The sequence below is a fragment of the Octopus bimaculoides genome, chromosome 1, assembly GCF_046866305.1.
Source record: "Octopus bimaculoides isolate indiv1 chromosome 1, ASM4686630v1, whole genome shotgun sequence".
Lineage (NCBI taxonomy): Eukaryota > Metazoa > Mollusca > Cephalopoda > Octopoda > Octopodidae > Octopus > Octopus bimaculoides.
The window spans coordinates 3,714,774-3,737,712 of NC_142928.1; the positions used below are offsets into that span (position 1 = coordinate 3,714,774).

The window sequence follows — 22,939 nt, forward strand, 5'->3', positions numbered from 1 at the left end:
GTATTTGACATGAGTGTTTTTGTTTCACTTTTGACACGTAATACTTAAATAGTGGAGGAGATATTATGTTGCTGTGGGCTCGAACTCTGCAAGAAGTTAAAATTTTTTTTTACTAAAACACAACTGGAACCCTAAGTAAGGCATCTGTAAAATTTGAATGAAATTGGTTGCGTAGTTCTCGAGTTTTAGGGATTCACACAGACAGACAAACACACATTCTCATTTTTATATATATAGATATACACACAATTGTATACATACATATATATATATTTATATTTATATAAGGGCATTACTATACGATAATGCCTCACGCTATGAGGGACTCTAAGGTCAGACTACCATAAAAGGTTGGCTTTGAGAGTTGCATTTCCTCGCGTTCGGTAAAAATGTGCTTTTTATGGTAGTCTGACCTTAGAGTCCCTCATGGCGTGAGGCATTATTGTATAGTAATGCCCTTATATAAATATATATTTCGGGAATAAATGATGGATTTTTTCATGCTAGCTACTTGATAAATTCTTGTAAAAGAATTTGTCCTATTATTGAATTTACATATATATATATATATATATATATATATATATGCAATCATCAAATTTACAATTATTCTAACACATCTTCAGGTTCTTTTTCAAAGTATTATTATATTTCACTGGTAAAGCTTTAACAAATTTTACTATAGCCTTATTTTTCTGTGAGAGAAATGCATATGGTTGGACTTAGATCCACAATCATAGCGAATAGACTACCTTAACCGTCCAACTGAGCTGTAAATTCTACAATAAAAAAAGAAAAAAAAAACAAGTAATATATATATATATATATAAGAGAGAGAGAGGTAAGGTGATGCAAACAGTGAAAATAGAACTCAAAATGTATATTTTCATTAATATTTAGCAGAAGCAACAGAGTGACTCAAGGACCAAGTGTTTCGTGCATTGGCACTTATCATGCTAGTTACATTTTGAAAGGCTGTGGGCTTATATCGCTGGTGATAATTACATTTTCCTCTCGATGGTTCTGGATTAAATTTTAAAACCTTAATAATGTCACATGGATAATTCATATTTTTCAAATAGTTTGTCCACTGTGTTGTTCATCATTATCATCATCATTGTTTAATGTCCGCTTTCTATGCTTGCATGGGTTGCACGATTTGATTGAGGAGTGGCGAACCAGATGGCTGCACCAGGCTCCAATCTAATCTCAGAGTTTCTACAGCTGGATGTCCTTCCTAACGCCAACCACTCTGAGAGTGTAGCGGGTGCTTTTACGTGCCACCGGCATGAGGGCCAATCAGGCGCTACTGGCAACGGCCATGCTCAAATGGTGTTTTTTACGTGCCACCTGCACAGGAGCCAGTCCAGCGGCACTGACAACAACCTTGCTCGAATGTTTTTTCACATGCCACCGGTACAAGTTCCAGTAAAGCGATGCTGGTAGCGAACACTCTCAAATGGTGCTATTTACGTGCCACCAGCATGGAAGCCAGACAGCTGCTCTGGCAATGATCACGCTCGGACGGTGCTGTTAGCACTCCACTGGCATGGGTGCCAGTCATCCAATTTCGTTCAGTTATGATTTCGATTTCACTTGCCCCAACAGGTCTTCGCAAGCAGAGTTTAGTGTCCAATGAAGTAAAGGTACGCATAAGTGGCTACACCCCTGGCAAAGGCCATGGGTTATGGTCTCACTTGGTTTGCTGGGTTTTCTCACGCACAGCATATTTCCAAAGGTCTCGGTCACTAGTCATTGACTCGGTGAGGCCTAATGTTCAAAGGTCATGCTTCACCACCTCACCCCAGGTTTTTTCCTGGCTCTACCTCTTCCACAGTTCCCCTCAACTGCTAGGGTGTGGCACTTTTTCACACAGCTATCCTCATCCATTCTCACTACATGACCATACCAGCGCAAGCATTTCTCTTGCACAAAGACGATTGTGTTGTGATGCTGCTTAGGTCCAACTTTTCTCTCAAGGTACTTACACTCTGTCGAGTATGCACACTGACATTACACATCCATCGGAGCATACTGGCTTCATTCCTTACGAGCTTACGCATGTCCTCAGCAGTCACGGCCCATGTTTCACTGCCATATAGTATGGCTGTTCGTACACATGTGTCATACAGTCTGCCTTTTACTTTGAGTGAGAGGCCCTTTGTCACCAGCAGAGGTAAGAGCCCTCTGAACTTTGCCCAGGTTATTCTTATTCTAGCAGCTACACTTTTAGTGCACCCTCCCCCGCTACTGACTTGGTCACCTAGGTAACGGAAGATATCAACTACTTCTAGTTGTTCAATAAGTCATTATTACATAAATAAATACAGAAACCTTGTGCGTCTCTTCACACTCAAACAAGGTTTCTTTCTTTTCTTTATTTATTTATGTATTTACTTATTGAATGACATAATAGGCAAACTATTTGAAAAATATGACTTTTCGTTGTGACAGTGTTATGGTTTTAAAACAATCCAGAGGAAAATGTAATTCTCATCAATTATATAAGCTCATGGTTCTTCAATCTGTAACTAGTTTGTTAAGTGCCAATGCACGAAACTCTCAACCCTTGAGTCACTCTGTTGCTTCTGCTAAACACACACTTATATATATATATATATATATATATATATATATAATACTTAAAATAGAAGCAGGAAAGTATAAATTTTACATACAGTTCATACTTTGTGTTCAACAGCTGTTTCATTAAGATAAACATCATTATATGCATAATTACAGATACATAATTAAAAAATTTAAATTAAATTATACATTTAATGATGTTTTTCTTAATGAAACAGCTGTTGAAGACATTATGTGAAATTTATATGTGAGATTTATGCTTTTTCTGCTTTTATTCTAAATGTGTTGCTACTAAAGATAATTTTAGCTGATTATATATATATATATATATATATATATATATATATATATTGGTCTCATGGATTTACTGCAATGTAATAAACATGTTGAAGTTTAATGGTCTCTTTATCTGTAGATCTATTTTTTCATATTTATGCATCAATTCTCTATTTGGGAATATATATCATAATTAAATTCAGATACTTAGTTATCAGCCAATTGTTTTATGGAAAAAAAAAATATTAGTAGCAGATGATAAAGTGAACAGTTAAAGAGTTTTGTGGCTTTTCCATCTTGGATTCATGCTTGCAAAATGTTTAACTTAATGTTTAAAAATAATATAACGTATCTATAATGCATTATGTCTTCAGTTTTGTTCCATAGTTAAAGAAGGATATGCATGTAAACTGAAGCACGATATTATATTAGAGAGAACATAATTCAGTAAAGTCTAAATAAGCATGACAATTTGAATAAAAGATCAATATTTCTTCTTGAAGTATTAGTGAAAAACAACAACTTCCAAATAAAATATAAAATCTGGCTAAATAAGCAAAAATCCTCAAAAATTATGTTAGAAATATTTTAAATGAAAGATTTGAATAAAAGATTTATATATATTTTTTTCATTTGCATGAAAAAAGAAAATCTCTGATACTGACATACACTCACATGCATGTATGTAGTCATTCACATACATACACATGAAACTACAACCATCCAAATGCTCACATAGACATACGAATGCATTCCTCCACAAACACACAGGTGTGCATTTATCTACAAATGTGCACATGGATACATTCATTCATTCACAAACACACAAATGCATCTACTCATGAACACACACACACACACACAGAGTAATATATCCACTCATAAATAAATGCATACACAAATGCATCAACTCATAAACAGACATGGGTAAATTATACATTTCCTTTTTACAATATTTTGACTAAGTTTCTAATCCAAAATAATAATGTGAATGGATATGGTCAATTAACTTTACAATTAATGACTTTAGTAAATGCTTAGTTTTACTTCAATCACAGGAGATCAAGTAATAAACCGAATTACTCAGAAATCTTAAAATTACAATGGATGAATAGGTGTCCTCATCTTGTTTGTTGTTATCACAATGTTTCAGCTGATGTACTCTCCAGCCTTCATCAGGTGTTCTGGTGGAGTTTCAAACCCAACCTTTATTTGACTAATGGGGTACTCTGTTCTCATTTCTTAGGTATTGGGTATTTTTCTGATGTTATTTTTTGTTGATATTATTTCTCAAGTCCCTGCCTGGGAGTGAACTCAGAATTCGAGAGTCAGTAGCCTGTGCTCTTATCCACTATGCTATATGCTCGTAGGCAATTGTAGAATGAATTTTTGGGCTTATAAATTATTTTTTTAATTCTAATTTTGTCAATATTTAAGCAGATTAATTAATTATTATTTAAAACAGATTAATTTAATTTATTCTATTGAAGAATTTCTTGCAATCTTAGAGTGTATACTTTTCTGCTAGAATTGGCATTTACCTGAAGTCATTACAAACTATTTGTTTAATATTGCTTAGAAAATGTGAACTTTTACTATTACACCTGCTGCTTCATTTTGAAGCTGAAGTTTTACCTAAAGGAAAAGCGATTTCCCATGGTTTTCATGGATGGAGTCATTCAAAACACAAAAAAAGGAGAAATTCATTGTTTTATCTTATGCTTTTAGTTGTGGTTTGGAGGGATCTGAACATCAAAGCTGTTGGAAATCACTCATTCTTTGGGTAAAATTTCACCTTCAAAGTGATATGGGTGTAATTGTAAAAATTTACTCAAAATGCCTTGTTGTATTTAGTTACATCCTTTCATGTTGTTCTGAGTTCAAATCCCACTGAGGTCCACTGTGCCTTTGATTCCATTAGGTTCACTCTGTCCTTCCAGTTGAAGACGATAAAGACTGATATTTAATTGATCACTGAATGAATATTGCTGTTTAGTACTCAGGTGGTCATTAAGTAGACTTTTGGTAAAAGCTTTCAAACCATGACCATCCCATCTATTTTCAGAAAATATGGTCCTGTTTTCTTTTTGTTTGTTACTTCTAGCAGGCTAAAGGATCATATGGAGAGTTCCTACTCCCACTCTTTCATCTCTGGCTCTGTAAGCAGAAGATTCATTTGGTGGTTGCTATAGTTAGTATGTCAAATCTAGATCCCTGCCTAGCTGTGATTAGTAATTTTGTTGACAGTTGCCACACCTCTGCTTTGTAGTCATATTCCTTTGAACTATATTCTATCCTGAACGGGTTGTATGGAATCGTGTTTATACTTGTGTGGAGATTATCCAGAAATCTTATAGTATTTATATATTTCAATGAAATATATAAAAGGCTACAACAGTTGAAGGTGCAATTTATTTTCAAGGATCCACCTAGCATAAAGAAAATCTTACAGTTCATGGAAACCACAAAAAAAAAAAAGAAAAGATCAACACCAAAAACATTTAACTGTTCTTTAACTCTGTTTTCTTCTTTCTAGTGTTAGTGCAGAGTGCAGCAGAAAAATCTCCCACATTTTGCATAACCATGTGGTGTGACACTAATGAAGTGAGGCAAGTAATAATAGTGTCTTCATAGAGCTAATGCTGTACAATTATTGTTTTTTGGCTACCATTATGGTTTGCAGCAGTGAACACTGTGCATTTGCAGTTGAAACAGTAGTTTTTGCTGCATTAATATTAGTTTCTTTTTCATCAGGGTTATTGTATATCTTCCTTAACCTGTTGTGAATTACCAGCTTTACACAGATGTTTAAATTGATTAGATAAATAAGTATGAGAAACTAAAAAGTTATCCCATTCACATATACTGCTATATTTATCATCTCACCAATATTCTCCTCTTGCACCTTAAACTGAAAGTCCAGGAAATGAACCCATGATTTTATGATTGTGAGCTGAACACCATAACCATTTGGCCACACACCTTTTCATACAAGCAGAGTAAATATGTGAAGTACAGATTTGAAGTACAGATATTTTCAAATAGCTGCAGCACTCAATAATTTGAGGCTTGTTTTACCTTTGTTATTAATAGCAACATAACAAAATATCATCATCACCATCATCATTTAGTATCTGTTTTCCATGCTGGCATGGGTTGGACGGTTTGACTGGAACTGCTAAGACAGAGAGCTGCACCAGGCTCCAGTCTGATTTTGGCTTGGTTTTTACAGCTGAATGTCCTTCCTGACACCACCACCAAGAATGTAGTGGGTGCCTTTTACGTATCATCGGCACTAAAACATAAGGTACAGGTGTGGCTGCATGATTAAGAAGTTTCTTTGCCAACTGTGTACTTTCAGGTTCAGTCCCACTGTGTGGCATCTTGGGCAAGTGAGTTCTACTATAGCTCTGAGCCAACCAAAGCCTTGTGAATGGACTTGGTTAACAGAAACTGAAAGAAGCCTGACTGTGTGTCTGTGTGTATTTGAGTGTACTTTTGTTTTGACATCATGTGATGTAAACAAGCATCAGCATCTTACAAAGGATATTCTTTGTTTTCAGTCTTCTGTTGAAAATGTCTGGCCATGGGAAATATTACCTTATATGGCTGTTGAAAATTCTATCTGATCCATGCAAACATGGAAAAATGAATATTAAAATGGTGATGATAACTCTAGTTTCCAGTAGTATCCATTATATTAAAAGAAAATAAGAAATAATATTGATTTCTAGCATTAAAAGCAGGTTAGTATTAATTTTTAACAAGGGAAATAATAAACAGATTTTAGTACTTAAATGGATTTTATTTTACCAAACCTAGAAGGATAAAAAAAAAAAGGCAAAATAGACCCTAGTGAATTTTGAACTCAGGACAAAACCTTGACTAAAAACGGGTTTTTTACTGATTTGGCTATCATTACTACTGCCCACCTTTTAGAAATATATAAAAAAAGATATTGGTTTCAGTGGTTTTTGAGCAAAGTCTCTCCATTTCCATTAGCCAGCAGCTAATTTCATTGGTTAGTGGCCAGCAAAGATATTTTTGTTTTCTTCAAAGATATTCTTTTTCTTTTGATATTTTGGCTTGCAATTAAAATGCAGTTGTTAAATTTTTCCCCAGAAGATTTCTCTCTCTCTCTCTCTCACACACACACATACATACATACAGAAAGGATATTTTGGCTTGCAATTAAACATGTCGTTATTCTCTTTCTTGTGTTTGTTGTTGAATTAAGTTCAATTACTCCATTTACTGCAGCATTTGAGACTTAGTGTGAAAACACTGGGGAAGAGTGATTGTATCTGATCGTTTACAATTTGTTATTATTGTCGTTCATTTTCCTGTTGCTGTTTGAAAGCCCAAATATAAAACCAAAACTAGACAATTTTGATTGCAAGTGAAAATACCTCCACCCTCACCCCAGTCTTCACTGGATACCAAGTGAAATCATACTAGTTATCAATTAACTAGAGGAGACAAGAACTAAAATATCATCTTGATTTCTAACACGACAAACATTTTGGTGGGAAGGGACAATTGATTATGGTGAGGTTTGAACTCTGAGTATAAAGGGATATCAAATTAAAACATGAAAATAATAGTTTAAATATCAATAGAAGTACTTAGAACTTGACTGAACACCTGAGAAGCAATAATGGACTGTGTTGGATTCAGGAATCTGGAGATTAATTATAACAGTCAATTCTTTGATAGATTTGTTTTTTCTTTTAATAAAGACTAATTACTATACTTTGGTTGCCCAGTAACTTAAAAAATCTCAGGAAAAGTTAAACGAAATTTTAACTGAGAAAATATTAGAGCTCTCTCCCTTACTAACCCATCCAGTCTAAGTAATGTTAATTTGCATTTAATAATACTAAATACACTTTAGTTACATCTGGCCTGTATTGTTTATTTAACATTTAGAAAAAATATATAAATAACCACATAGATCATTAAACTTGTTGCTCTGGATTCATTGGAGGCAGTAAAATAAGGAGCAATGATAATAATGGTAATATTGAATGTACTCAATGAATGCATCATAAAAAATCTGAGTTCAAATCTTGCCTTCATCCTTGTGGGGTTGACAAAATAAAGAATTGGTCTAGTAAAATGGTCAAGAATCAATGTAATCGACTAAACCCCTTGCCTTCGAAACTGCTGGCCTTGTTCTTAAATCACAAATCACTAAATGCCAGAAACTCCCCTACCAGTGGCTTACAAACTTGAAGAATTTTACACTTTACTCATCTAAGGTCTGGCTTGGGCTACAGTGTCATGAACATCACAACATCCATTTGAAAGACTTAATTATTGATATGCTAGATGTTGTAGTAGTGACTAAACTTTCAGTGAAGTATGTCCTCAGCATTATTTCATTCATGTTACTAATGACCTGGGTAAAAATACAGTCTCATTTCCTTAGGTGTGACGTAACTGAGATGTGGGTGGCACCTCTGAAGAGAGCACATGCATCATTGCCAGGAAGAGAGATATATGACCTTAGTGAGGTAACAGCTGACCAAAAGGCAGAGGTGTCAAAGGTGCTTTTAGTGTCCGTAAGAAGGAATCTAATGGAGAACTGGAGAGAAAGCTAGAAAGCTTCAACTTTTAATCTATTAATGCGAAGCAAGACTGGTTTATTATCAGAGAACTACTCTACTCATGGAACACCTTGGTTCTAGAATACACAAGTATTAGGAACTATAACATTGAAATACAGGTCCTCCTGGACCACAAACAACATTTTTGAGAGCTCACCAGAATAATGACAGCTCATGCCACATCAAAATGGATGCTTTCATTTTGGTGTGCAGGACTACTTGGGCCAAGCCTCAACAGAGGCAGCACTTATGGAACAATAAAAAGGGAGATTATAATCACTCCCATGCAGACAGCAACAGTTCATGAGGTTTCTAAAATGCTTTGAGAGCTACCTATGACTCATAGGTCTCTTGGCTTATTGCCATTACTGTATCATGAAAGGCCTGGTTGGAGACCCAACCTTCCGAGCTCTTTTACACGGCTTAGAAAAACTGAAGGACCACTGTGATAAGTGTGTGAATCTGAGATGGGAAGAATATGTTGAATAGAATCATAATTAACTGATCCTCCTCTATTTTCTTTTACCCAAAACCAGCAACTTTTCAGCACTCCCTCATACAACATGGTAGGATATGATTAAGGAGAGAGTTGGCTGTCTGTGTTTAGCCCTGAACAGACCATGACCATATTTTTGGGAATATTCAAGAATGCTTTATCTAATGTTTTCTATCATTTATATAAAATGTTAGTATGTAATCTGAATGATTTGACTGCTATTTCTAGCAGGTCGTGTGGCTATATTGAGGTCTCTTGCTGGCTCAAGTTGCCAACTATAATGTTACATCTACAGGGTGCAGCAAAACCCACATCAGCTACATGAAGGCACTGATTATCACCTGCCTAGCTTCACAAGTGCCATGTCAATAGCCATGTAAAATAAAGGATTTTTTGCTCATAATTTACACAACCACTGGTGTGGAACTAATGAAATTAAGCAAGTAGTAATGGTGTCTTTATGTAGCTAATGCGGGAAGTTATTTTTGCTGCATCTTGTATAGGTATCCAAATCTTACGTACACACATCACTAACTAGTTACGTAATATACAAATTTTATCTTTAGAAATTATACATTTCTAAATCTCTCAGAGAGATTTATGCAGTAGTGATACGATGAAGTAGTTGTATGCTGTCAGCTTAATGTGACAGTCCCCTGAAGGGACTGTTGGTTAGACCTAGGAAGCTGCACCGATTCCTGTCGGCCTTGATACATTTCCTGTGTCCTTATGTCTCCCCCTTGTAAACATAAGGACGCAGGAAATGTGTCAAGGCCGACAGGAAGCGGTGCAACTTCCTAGGTCTAACCAACAGTAGTAGTATTCCCTTCAGGGGACTGTCACATTAAGTTGACAGCATACAACTACTTCACAAATTTTATCATTATAAAATTTTAGAAGTTTCTTTTACTATACCATGTCTCTGTCAGTCAAGGATGACCATGCATATATATTATGTGCAAAGACCTGGGCATGATTTTTTTGAGAAAGATTGGCAGGTGCCCACACATAAAAATCTTTCTTTTGTGTGCCACCAATGTTTATCCAAGGGAAAAACCATTGTCTTAGGGCCAATACAGCTTAGCACCAGTGTTGTTGCTGTCAGAATGCAAAGTGGAACAGATGCAGCAAAGCATTTTGTCTCACTTTCTGACAGCTCCACCACCCCATCGTTTTGTATTGGTACCTTTTCATGAACTTCAAAAGGAAGAAAGACAAAGTTATCCTTGGAGGCACTTAAACTCTGAGAGGTGCAGAAAATTCAGAACATGTACCAAGAAGCATTCTCTCCAATGTTCCAATGAAACCACTTTGCCATCTTTTTAAATCATCTCTGTTCATTACAAACAATATTTAGAAAATTTAAGCTCGTTTGCAAAATAAACTGAGAGAGTCTGTGGTAAATTTTAACTATTAAACTCACCTTACCTTAAAAGGTTAGGGTTAGAGTAAGAATAATCATTGAAAGCATGCATGCAATATGAAGCTATTCTGGCACTCAAGTTATTCAACAGTTAATGTGTATTTCTAGATGGAGACTATTTGTCTGCCATGTCTAGCAAGTCATGGTACTACATACTGATATTTCCTTTCCCTAAGCTATCAGCTGCAAGGATGGGGTTTATCTAAAGAACAAGTGATTTCCAGTTTTGATGGTCAGATTTGTTTAAAATGTACAAAAATCCATAAGGAAAAGCATTTCAACTTTAAAGCAGGTGCCATGTAAAAAGCACCCCGTACCTCTGTAAAGTGGTTGGTGTTAGGAAGGGCATCCAGCCATAGAAATCATGCCAAAACAGACAATGGAGCCTGGTGCAGCCCTTGGTCTTACCAGCTCCTGTCAAACTGTCCAACCCATGCCAGTATGGGAAATTGACATTAAATGATAATGATGGGTATAAAAGTAAAAATTTACTGAAATTACCTTCTCTTACGCAATTTCAAAATGTCAAAGTTATATTTTCTAAACTATGAAGTGAGCAAGATAAGAAATGTCAGTGGAAGCCAGTAAATTATATAATTAATGTCAACGTATTAAAAATCTAATTAATATAATTGAGTAGAGACAGATAATGAATACTGTTGTTTCACCCTCAGGTAAGCACTGACCAATCAAACATGACCACAAATAGTCCAGATGTGACAATGCTGCATTGATAAGGGTGAACTTGGCCATCCTGTCTTTTATTTTTCAGGCAGTACATTTAGGACGTTATTCAGTGTCCTTTTTTTATGATGACTGAATGTGATTTGATGGAAACTTGGCAGCTATTTCTTGGAGGTTGATGATTACCACATTATGAGATCTCTAGGCAGCTGGAGTGGAGAAGTGAGATGGAGTGGGTTGAATTTACTGTAGGGTGTATGACTGATTGTGGCACTCTATTGGTTATGACGACAAGGGTTCCAGTTGATCCGATCAATGGAACAGCCTGCTCATGAAATTAATGTGCAAGTGGCCGAGCACTCCACAGACACGTGTACCCTTAACGTAGTTCTCAAGAGAGATTCAGCATGACAAGGCTAGCCTCTTTGAAATACAGGTAGGTACAACAGAAACAAGAAGAAAGAGTGAGAGAAAGCAGGGTTTGCCACCAGCCCCTGCTGGAACCTCGTGGAGTTTCAGGTGTTTTCGCTCAATAAACACTCACAACGCCCAGTCTGGGAATATGAAATTGCAATCCTACAACCGCGAATCTACTGCCCTAACCACTGGGCCATTGCACCTCCACCATATAACTGATACGTAATGTGTGTGTGTGTGTGTGTGTGTGTGTGTGTGTAAAAAGTTGTTGTCAATGACATATTTCTAGCAGAGAGTAATAATTTACTGAATAAAGATCAATAATTAGATAGATAGAGATGACTAGAGAAAGATTAGTGACTGATGTTATTTTAATGGTTTCAATAAGGGGGACAACTTCAGGCATATTTCAATTTATTATTATAATTTCCTTATCAGCAAAACAAACTTTCAGCCTACTTGCTGAAGTAATGTAAGAATCTCAATGTAAACATGTACAATCTTGTACAACTTTGGTTGGTGCAGAAAAATAGAGTTGTTTAGAGAGAGAGAATAAATAACAGAGATAGTGCGATAAGATGTTCAGTCAACCGTGTTGTGAAGTTATGTTGTGGAGCAACAACAGATTTAGCTGTGCCAATCAACAAATGTACAAGGTTTCAGGTTTTGTGAAAGAATGGTAAATGTTTAGCAAATTACATACACACACACACACACACTCTCTCTCTCTCTCTCTCTCTCTCTCACACACACACACAGTTAAACTGAATATTCAAATCTTTTTTTAGTTTCTTTTTTCACTTTTGTTACTGAATTTTTAAAGCCTGAAGATAAATTTTTATCATGACCAGAGCCCTTACACCACTTCTCAATCAGGTAGAAATAGTAGCTAACTCTTCCTCAAATCAGAGGATAGCTATATTGGACACTTGGTGTACACCACTTCACCAACACACACACACATTCAGTTAAACTGAATGCTTATAGTCACAGGACAGCTGAAAATAGCTAACTAGAAGCTAAACCAATTCACTGCATACCTCCAGAATGAAGATTTAAATAGAAAACATTTTGACACTAAAATAATTAGTCAGCATGTTAATTAACAACATATTTTGAAGAGAGTTGACAGAATATTCGTGATTACCGGAAATTAACAGAAGGTTGTAATGAAAGTTTTATGGAATATTCAGTGGCTGTGTGGTAAGAAGCTTATTTCCCAACCATATGGTTCCAGGTTCAATCTCACTCTATGGCACCGTCTGCAAGTGTCTTCTACTATAGCTTCAGGCTGATCAAAGCCTTGTGAGTGGATTTGGTCAATGGAAACTGAAAGAAGCCTGTTGTGTATATGTGTGTCTTTGTGTCTGTCCACCACCACCGCTTAATAACTAGTGTTGGTGTGTTTATGGCCCAGTAACTTAGTGGTTTGGCCAGATATCCACAGAATAAGTACCAGGTTAAAAAGAAAAAAGGTACTGGAGTTGATTTATTTGACTAAAAATTCCACTATAAATTTTTCAAAGTGGCACTCCAGCATGGCCACAGTCTAATGACTGAAACAAGTAAAAAAAAAAAAAGAACTTGGGAACATTAAGCCTGCCAGCATCAGCATTGTGCAACAGTCAACCTCATCTTCAGAGGCCACCACATCAACACTATTCCTACTCTATTTCATAATATTTTGTGTTTATTCGTTTGTTCTATTGTCTTCATAACATAAGGCAGATTGGAAAAGAAAAGGCTGATCCACAACCATTATAAGTCTTTAATCTCAAGCATTAACCTTTCCTGCTATAGCGCCACCTTAAGTAAGAAAAAAGTTAAAGCTTATCATGCAAATTTGCTCATAAAGAAGCTCTTAATTATTTTTAACATAGACACAAAGCCATAAATTCGGAAGGTGGGGATTAGCTGGTCACAAGTATTTGACTTGTACTTATGGACCTCAGAAGGGTGAAAGACAGTTGGACACAGGGAGATTTGAACTTACAATGTTTACTTGAAAAAATACTGTAGAGCAATGCTATTCAAAGTAGCTTCCAGAAGAGAAACATTATAAAATGCTTATGTAATATTGTATTATTTGTTTACAAAATTAATATAAGATAAAAAGAATTGTCAACTTTTATTATATTCATTATATATCTTGCTTCTGGTATAAATTAATATTACTAAGAAATATTACTGATCCCTGGTACATTGGAAAAAAAAAAAACTGCTGGTACGCCACATCAGATAGTTTGAGAAGCACTGCTGCAGAGCGTTTGCTTTTGCCCAATGCTCTGATGATGACAGCAGATCACAAATTTGGAGTACGTATATGGCCAAACATGCGACCTTCAGTTTGATTTCTATATCTATCCTCACCTTTGGTCATGAATGTTGGTTAATGACTAACAGGGTATGATTGTGAATAGAAAAGGATTTTGACAGGGTTTGTAGTTCAGAGATTGGAGAATCTCTCCAGGTTGAGAAGCTACAGAACATCACAGGAAAGAACTGATCAAAGACTTTGCAATTCAAACCAGGTCAACCTGTAGGAGACCTAGGGGTAGACCAAGAACAAGAAGGTTGGATGCTATCTATAGTCTCAGTTGGACAAGCTTGGAAATCCAGACAAAAAATGAAATGAGAGTTGCTTATGATAGAACCCTATAGAAGAGCTGCCTGAGGACTCTACACCCATTACTCTTCCAGGAATAGGGGGTGGAAAAATAATAACTAATAAAATCATCCCTAGACTGGAATTTTATTTTATCAACCTCAGAAGGATAAAAGGCAAAGGTGAACTCAGTATAATTCGAACTATGATCATAAAGAGCCAGAAAAAAATACCTCATTTTGTCTGATGCTCTACTGATTCTGCAAATCCACAACCCTTCCTTTAAACACAAGGTCACATATTCTAAGGACAGTGTAGTTCTTTTTATCAGTTGCAATGTTTGACTGGTACTTTATGAACCACAGAAGGACGAACAGTAAAGTTGAGCCCAGCAGGATTTGAACACAGAATGTAAAGAGAAGCAACTCCAGTGATTTTTACCATCCAAGTCCTTACTATTGATTGTTGTTGTTTAACCACTGGTAGGGTAGACCTCTGATCTTATTTTTTAATCAATATATTTAGGACCACATCATTCAATATCCTTCCACTTTTTAAAGACAGTAGGGTGTAGTTTGGTGGAAACTTGGCTGCTATTTCTACTAGGTCAACAATTATGTGAAGGCTCCCTAGCTGGGGCGTTTAGTTGCTCTCTTTCATATATGTGTGTATGTGTGTATTTTACACACACACACATATATATAGGGCTGTCTTAGTAGCATCATAGGGCCCTAGGAAAATCAAGGCACTGAGCCCTGTACAATTTATTTATTGACAGCAAGCTACAGCATACATACATACATCAGAAATGGGCCCCTAGACTCAGGGCCAGATTAAGACCCATCGAGGCCCTAAGCACTTAAAAAATTTTGGTGTCCCCCATAAAAGATTATGTTGTTCAAAATATAAACAATAACAAACCATAAAATAAATCCTTATTTTTCAAAACAAAACAAAACAATTAGAAGGAAAATAAAGTTTATCTTTGTCTACTTCCACTTTATTTATATTTGAAAAGTTTCCGCTGACTTTTTTGAATTGCAGAGTCTTTGATCAGTCCCTCAAAATTAATCTTAGGTAATACATCTGCATCTATGCTTAGTAGAGATAAAGGCATCCCGAATATTATTTTATCAAGTTTAAAGTGATTTCTTTTGTGCCGTAAACCATTTACCATTTCCGTGGTGCCTCCTCCTTCTCTTGATGCCCTGAACACCAGCTTATTTTGCTTAACGGCTAATCCAACGCTGCCTAGACCTGTGAGATCCCTGAGCAACTACCCAGTGTGCTTATGCCTTAAGACAACAATGTATGCATGTATGTATGCGATGAACGAGCAAAAAAGAAGACAAAGAAGAAGAAAACACAGGAGAGACAATTATTAGTCTCCCGCTTGAAAAGAAAAGGGGAAAGGATCTTTACGCTTTGGACATTAGCATTCTTCATAAGGAAACCCCCCCCCCCCAGAAAAAGAACGGTGGAAAGAAGGGAAGAAGAATGAAAAAAAGTTTAGGGACCATGTGGGAATGCAGTTCTATGGGGGTGAATTAAGACGAGAGGGAGAGACGGGGGTGTTGCGTGCAAAGAGTATGTGGAAAGAGATGGGCATGGGGGGGGAGGAAGGTGTGCGAGTTGAATGGGGTAGAAGCGATATATCTGTATATATATTTATACACACACACACACAAAAGTCGATGACCGGATGGGTATATGGCATATTTCCAGCAGAGAGTATTCATGTTTTTAGAAAATATTGCGACTATGAAGCGGGAAAAATTGTAAATAAATAAAAGCAGCAGCAGATGTAGTAGTCCTCCCCCCCCTCCCCACTACTGCTGCTGCTGCTTCAGCCGCAGCTGTGGCATGGCTGTGAATGCTCATGATTTGCAGAGAAAAACAAAACAACGTGGTTGGCTCGAACCGGCTTGCTAGAAATAGCAACTAAATCTCCATCAAATTATTAAAGGCGAAGAGAAGGCAGGATACATTGGCTAATGTAGTCCGATATGTATAATATGCCTGACCCCCCCCCCCAAAAAAATGTGGGTTAGTCACGGCTAGAATGCTTTATAGTCAGTTAAACATCAGACACGAGACACCGAGGTGAACCTCTATATGGTTACATGGTCTGCTAGAAATACCAGCTAAATCTGGTGGAGTTTCGGATTAGGCACCCGTATCTCGTAAGAAACGAAAAGGTTATAGAAAAAAAAAAAAAGCAGGTGTGTAACTGTAATTTCTGTTGAATGAAACACAACTACTAAAAAAACAAAACAAAAACAGAACATAAAAGGAAAAACCCTTTTTCTTTTCCCTTATGGGAGCACCTAATCCGAAACCCTGCCCCAGGTCTTCCTCGAATCACTCCCTACTGTCTTAAATACTGGAAGGACATCTTAGATAATAGAATTATCTACATTTGGGAGTCTAAAATATCTATATTTAGGAGTCTTAATTTTACTAGAATATCTCTGATCATGTATGTCTATTGAATGTTGGACGACCCAGGGTTAAATAACAGCAAGGTTACTGGGGGGGGGGGAATTAGAACAACGGAAGGAAACAAGTTCATTGACCGCAATTGTTGTTGTTGATCTAATTTAGAAAGAACCGTAATTGTAAAGTTGGGTGATGATGATGATGATGGTGGTGAACGTCAATAACATCCAGAAAAGAAAACAGCAGTCATCAAGGACAAAAAACTATATATATATATATATATATATATATATATATATATATATATATAAAATGTGTGTACGTGTGCGTAATCTTTCGACACACCTGATAACATTAAATATCTATATAGTCAAATATATATACTAATATATAACCTCAACATAGCCATTTATAACCCTTCTACATTACACACACACTCATATAATATATATAAATAAATAAATATATATAATTATTACATACATCTATATTACACATTCATTACCGTTATTAGTCATTCATATATATATATATATATATATATATATATATATATACACATATATATATTATTGCACACCCACATTACACATCCACGTACACACACACTTTCATTCGTCATTTACATACAGGCAATACATTACGCACATACATACACCTACCTACATCACTGACATATATTGTATAATGACACATGCACCCGCAAACATTTCCCGCGAACACATGTATCTCTCTGTTTAACATAAACACACACATGGAAACAGTCATTACTCGCATACAAACGTATACATGTTTATACAGACACTTGCCTCTATAAATGCATCCATGTTATTGGGAATATTAGTTGAGAAGTGCTGATCAAATAAGCGATTTTGTCATTGTACTCACCGCGAATGATTTAGTAAATAACTGGCTTATTGGAAATTGTTTTCGATCAGAACTATTTATCTAGAACGAGGGAGGAGGGTATGAAGACAGGCGGTGCCAGCAAACGTTCCCATAGCCATCTTATTATCATTTAGCAACAACAAACAATAACACGTGTATGGCACTTTGTTGTATGAGCGGTGCTACGTATTATTACCTAAATGAGTGTTTGGTGAGGTGGCGGCGATGGAAGCAAGCTGATTGTAGCGGTGATGGCGGCGAAGATGATGAATGGGCGGTGGTGTTGATGTTAGCAGTGTTTGGCGGTGTGTAGTTGTATGATATCAGAGATGATATTTCTAATGGTGGTGCTTGGAGACGGAGTTTGTTAAGCAGAGCAAAATTAAATATAAAGAAGCAAAACGTGACGAAGCAAGCAGCAATCGTAGTGACAGAGTATATATATATGTATCAATAATTATTTAACTTAATCATCATTACGACCATAAATGAGAGAGAGAGTGTGTGTGTGTGTGTGTGTGTGTGTGTGTGTGTGTGTGTGTGAGTGAGTGAGTGAGAGAGAAATGAAGTGTAAACTAGACGCGCAACTGAAAGAAAAGGGATCCGGTGATATTCGATTTATAAGTAAAAGAGAGGAGGGGGGGGGAACAGAGTCTCCCGATTTTTTTTTTTTGAACGAAAATGGCTCGTATCAAATTGCACGTAAGATTACCCCACCCCACTGCAATTGTGACTTAACCGACTGGTTTATATGATTATATACACACAGGTGATTAGTGTAGGGCCTATACACAGTATTTTTGAGAGAAGGTTAGAGAGAGAGAGAGAGAGACAAGAAGAGGGAGAGAAAAAGACGGAAAGAAAGAGAAAGTGAAGAAGAGAAAAACAGATTGCTTGTAACAAAAATTAATAACTAATTAAAAGGTTGCTGGCTATTGAAATATTCTTGCTTAATTGGAAAGTGCTAAAGAGAAAACAAATTTAGAAACTGATTGAAGACACTTATATTCTTGATATAGCGATAAACGGATATGTAAATGGAATCAAATAAATTGAATTGCAGAAAATTAAGACAAATATCGATTAGCTATGGCGACAACAAAACTGGCGCTGAAAAGTTTTCTTCTGATCATCCAAAGCTAAGCAGACGATCACAGTTGGCTGTGAAATAAAGCAACATGCCAAGTGTTAACCACATTACAGACTGGACAAAAAAAAAAAGCACTCATCATTATTATTATTGTTAGATTTCACAGAATGTGACTCATAATGACACTGAATGTGACTCATAGGCATCAAGTTTATTGTCTGAGCAATAAAAAGGGAAAAACAAGTAAAGCTCATTGACGAAGACTCGACAACCACACAGCCAGGCATGGCTGTGGTTATGAAGTTTGCTTCCACAACTACATCGTTTCAAATTCAATCTCACTGTGCAGCCCTCTTGGGCAAGTGTCTTCTATATGTGTATTGTGTGTGTGTATACACGTACACACACACGTTTTGAATCTTCTGTGAAAACATCCAGCCATGGAGAAATATTACCTTGCTTAGAAACAGATGAGGAAGGCATTTGGCCATAGAAAATCTGTTTCAACAAATTCCGTCCAACCTATACGGACATGGTAAAGTGGACATGAATATGACAATGATGATGATAGACAGACAGAAGGATTGAAATTTCGGGACTCCGGCTGACCAAAGCCATGTGAATGAAATTTGGTTAATGGAGTCCACTCTGTTGCATGTACTGAGCCAGGTCTCATATTTGACCCCAGTAGTTAACTGATACTTTATTTTATTGACCTCCCTTCTTTTGAAAGGATGAAAAGAATAATGATGATAACTGACTATGTTCTGTCCCCAAATTTGTGGCCTTTTGCCTGCGTTAGAAATTCTATAGAGTTCTCTTTAATGGCCTCTATTACTAAAATAGCATTATGTGATGGTGGTGGTAGCGGTGATTTTGTATGTGTGTGTGAGTGACGCTTTGACCATGGCTTGAATTTCACCTCTCACATCTTGTTTCAAAAAGTTTGTAGGAGAGGGTGGATTGTTCACTTGAAATCCAATGACAGACAGGCCCATTATGATTTATCTCACCAGCACTGTCCCCGTGCAGGGTGGTACCGGTTGTAGTGGTGTCATGTTACAATATACTTCTATATTCGTTTCTCAGTACAAAAGAAGCGGAAATTTGAGAATTCAAGTCTATAATGAAAAGCAATTAGTGCATGATTACTAAGGCACTATTTCACAAAGAGTGTATGTGAAGAATTCAATTTGTCAACCGTGGAGATTGCAAGAGATATCATCACATGCGTGGATTTTTTTTCAACAAATCTGGGTCATGTTCATTTCAGTAGTAAGAAATAGTTTGTTGGTGTGGAGTTACAGCAATGACCAACACACATAAGAGTATCTTTAGAGATGGGTCTTATCAAATCTGATGACGAATTTGATAGAGGTAAGAATGGAACCTGTGAATTTGAAAGCTGTTCTGTACATCAAATTCAAGATGTGTTCATTTCAATTGGAAGTTTTTCGAAATCATATCTTGTTTATGGCAGACCAATGACTGCAACACCCTAGCAATGATAGAAGTGTTGCCAATGATTTTAAAATTTTCTGTCTCTGAAATGGAACTTCCCTTCATTAACTCATCGCTGGAATACCAACGGTCCCTTGCAGATATTGCCATCAACAACTGAAGCAAACAGTCAAAAGACAAAAACAGCGGCACCATTTTAACACCCTAATGGATGCTTAGAGCATAAACTCAGGTTCAAATCTTTCCTTGGTGATTTTTGAAAGGTATATTTCAAATGAACACTTATTTAATATGCGGGTGTAGGTATGGCTGTGAGGTGTAGTGATGTGGATGAAGGTCTCCATATTGACAGTTTTGACATTGACAGGGCCTTGATGTCAATGGAATTTTGATGTTGCTCAACAGAGCTTTGATGTTGACAGATCTCGTACAATACGGACTTCACATTCACAGTGACTTTTATGCTAATGGAGACTTGGTGTCCATGAGAACTTGATGTTCAGGGTGGCTTTGATGTTGAAGAGGCTTTCATGTTTGGGGTGGGGGGAGTGCTTGAAGTCGACAGAACTTATATGTTGATGGAACTTTAAAGTCAACAAGGGGTTTGATGTCAACGGGGCTTTGATGTCAATGGGACCTTGATGTTGAGAGGCTAAGCACAGACTTTTAACAACAGCTGAGGTTGTAACAAGATTTTTGTTTAAACATTTTCATAGTAATGCTTTTCAAAGATCTATGTAAGCAGTTTCGTAATGACTGCTTTTCCACATGGAACACCTTTCTCACATTTTAAACATATTGGTACTGGTATTAAGAAGCTATTTAATGCTGTGGGAGAAATTATCATCATGACACTTATTACTGATAACCCCCTTCTCTTAAACTGTTTGTATATAACTGCTCAAAAAATCCTTTATTATATAGTTTATAGGCACAGGCATGATCGTGTGGTTAAGAAGCTTGCTTTGAAACCATGTGGTTTTGAGCTCTGTTCCATAGCATGGCACCTTGAGTGTTATTTAATATGGCTCTACGCTGATCAATGTCTTGTGAGTGAATTTGGTTAAACAGAAACTGAAAGAAAGGCAGCAAGCTGGCAGAGTGGTTAGCACACCGGGCAAAATGCTTAGCGATATTTCGACTGTCTTTACGGTCTGAGTTCAAATTCCGCCGAGGTTGACTTTACCTTTCATCCTTTCGGGGTCAATAAATTAAGTACCAGTTACGCACTGGGGTTGATGTAATTGACTTAATCCCTTTGTCCTTGTTTGTCCCCTCTATGTTTAGCCCCTTGTGGGCAATAAAGAAATAAGAAACGGAAAGAAGTTCACCATACACACACATACACATGAGTGTGTGTGTGTGTGTGTGTATACATAAGTATGGTGAACTGTCGCAAGGTACTTGACCACAAAATAAGCCAAGAAAGTGATTTAAGGACAACTTAAAAGAATCACTTGGAATCTGTGAGATTTCAAAACAGGAGTGAGAAGGTATATCATACAATAAGAAAACTTGGATGCAAAAAGTCTATGATGGAGTGAGCACATTCCAGCAAAATGGAAATGAGGGGTCATGCATAAGGAGATCAGCACGAAAAGACTATGCCGTTGACCCTACAGTTTCTCACTTAGTCTGAGGTCTATGGCTACATATATATGTCTCGCACAGGCCTGGTGAGCCACAAGAAAATCATGTAGAAAGACCTGCTACAAACTACAGGGTGTCCCAGAATTAACTATCTATTTCAATGAAATCAGGCAAATCTAAAAAAAAACCAAAAAAACTGACAGAATTTGATGTTTCCTTATTTAATAAAATTATTTAAAAAATTTAGAATTTAAACACTTTTAACATATATTAAATCCGATAAACATAAATGAAAGTAAGTTTTTAAGAAAATTGTCCTATTTCACTGAAATAGATAATTCTGGGACATCCTGTATGATGACTTTCTTACTGACCTCACATGCACTGCACTGTCTGTGAGAAAACCTGTAGAGGTCACTCAGGTTTAACTAGGTGCACAAGGGTGCACAGACAGAATTATCAGAATGATCCAGAACAACCAAGAAGTCAAAAGAATTTGTATGAACGTTGAGTCTGCAACAAGTTCTGTAAGTCACTGACAGGAATCAAGAGCCATTGTTGTTTTCACAGCATGTAAGACTGTGACACATTTTATTTAGTCAGCCATGGTCATACTCATGACATCCCTTGTTGATGACCAGTTGCTTTGCACTTTGGAATTAAAGATGTAAAATAAAAGAAGTCCTTCACATGAGAAAAGAAAGCTAACAGTTGATGACAAGAAGAGCATCTGGCTGTAAAATTCTGCTTCAAATATGTTTTCATCTAACCCATGCTGGCATGGACCCACCCCTCCCCCCAATGTTTAACGAATGAATATTTATACATTTGGGTACTTTATGCCATAATTAGATGGGATAATATGATCGGGTGGAGTATACTGAAGAAAGAACTCGTAGCTCTCCTCTCAATTCAATATTTTGTTCCACAATATTTCAAGGGCAACCAACATATTCAGGTCATTATTATCAGCGTTAGGTTGTGTTTGCTATAAGTAATTCATGGCTGAGAATAAATATATAAATAAAAAAAAATATCAAAAAACACACACACACACACACACGGCATACTTGTGCACACAACACACACAACATAAACATGCACATAAAACACACAATGTACACATGCTCACAGAACACACAACATACATATGTACTCCCTTCCCCCACAGATAATTAATCTTTCCCCAGTATGTTTATTTTAAGACTCTTCTTTCACCCAAAAATATTTCCACTGCAAACATCAGAGAGCTGCAGAAACAGTAAAACAGTATCACACAAAATTAGTATTTTCTCTTTATGCTTCAAGTTTAAATCTTAATGGGGTTAAGTTCGTCTTTCATCTCGTTACAGTTGATTGCATATGTACCAGTGAT

The 22,939-nt window shown here is 36.5% G+C and overlaps 1 protein-coding gene across 7 annotated transcripts in view; it reads right to left on the reverse strand.

The window, feature by feature from the left end:
• The window catches only part of LOC106880102 (steroidogenic factor 1), a 261,360-nt gene that overhangs the window by 21,734 nt on the left and 216,687 nt on the right, over positions 1-22,939 (reverse strand). The window contains exon 1 of one of the 7 annotated variants that reach the window (XM_089347915.1): positions 17,424-17,878. The exons of the other annotated variants lie outside the window; for them this stretch is intronic. The gene's annotated coding sequence lies outside the window, so the exon portion shown is untranslated. Of the gene's footprint in view, positions 1-17,423; positions 17,879-22,939 lie in introns of those variants that run through there. 7 annotated transcript variants of the gene reach the window in all.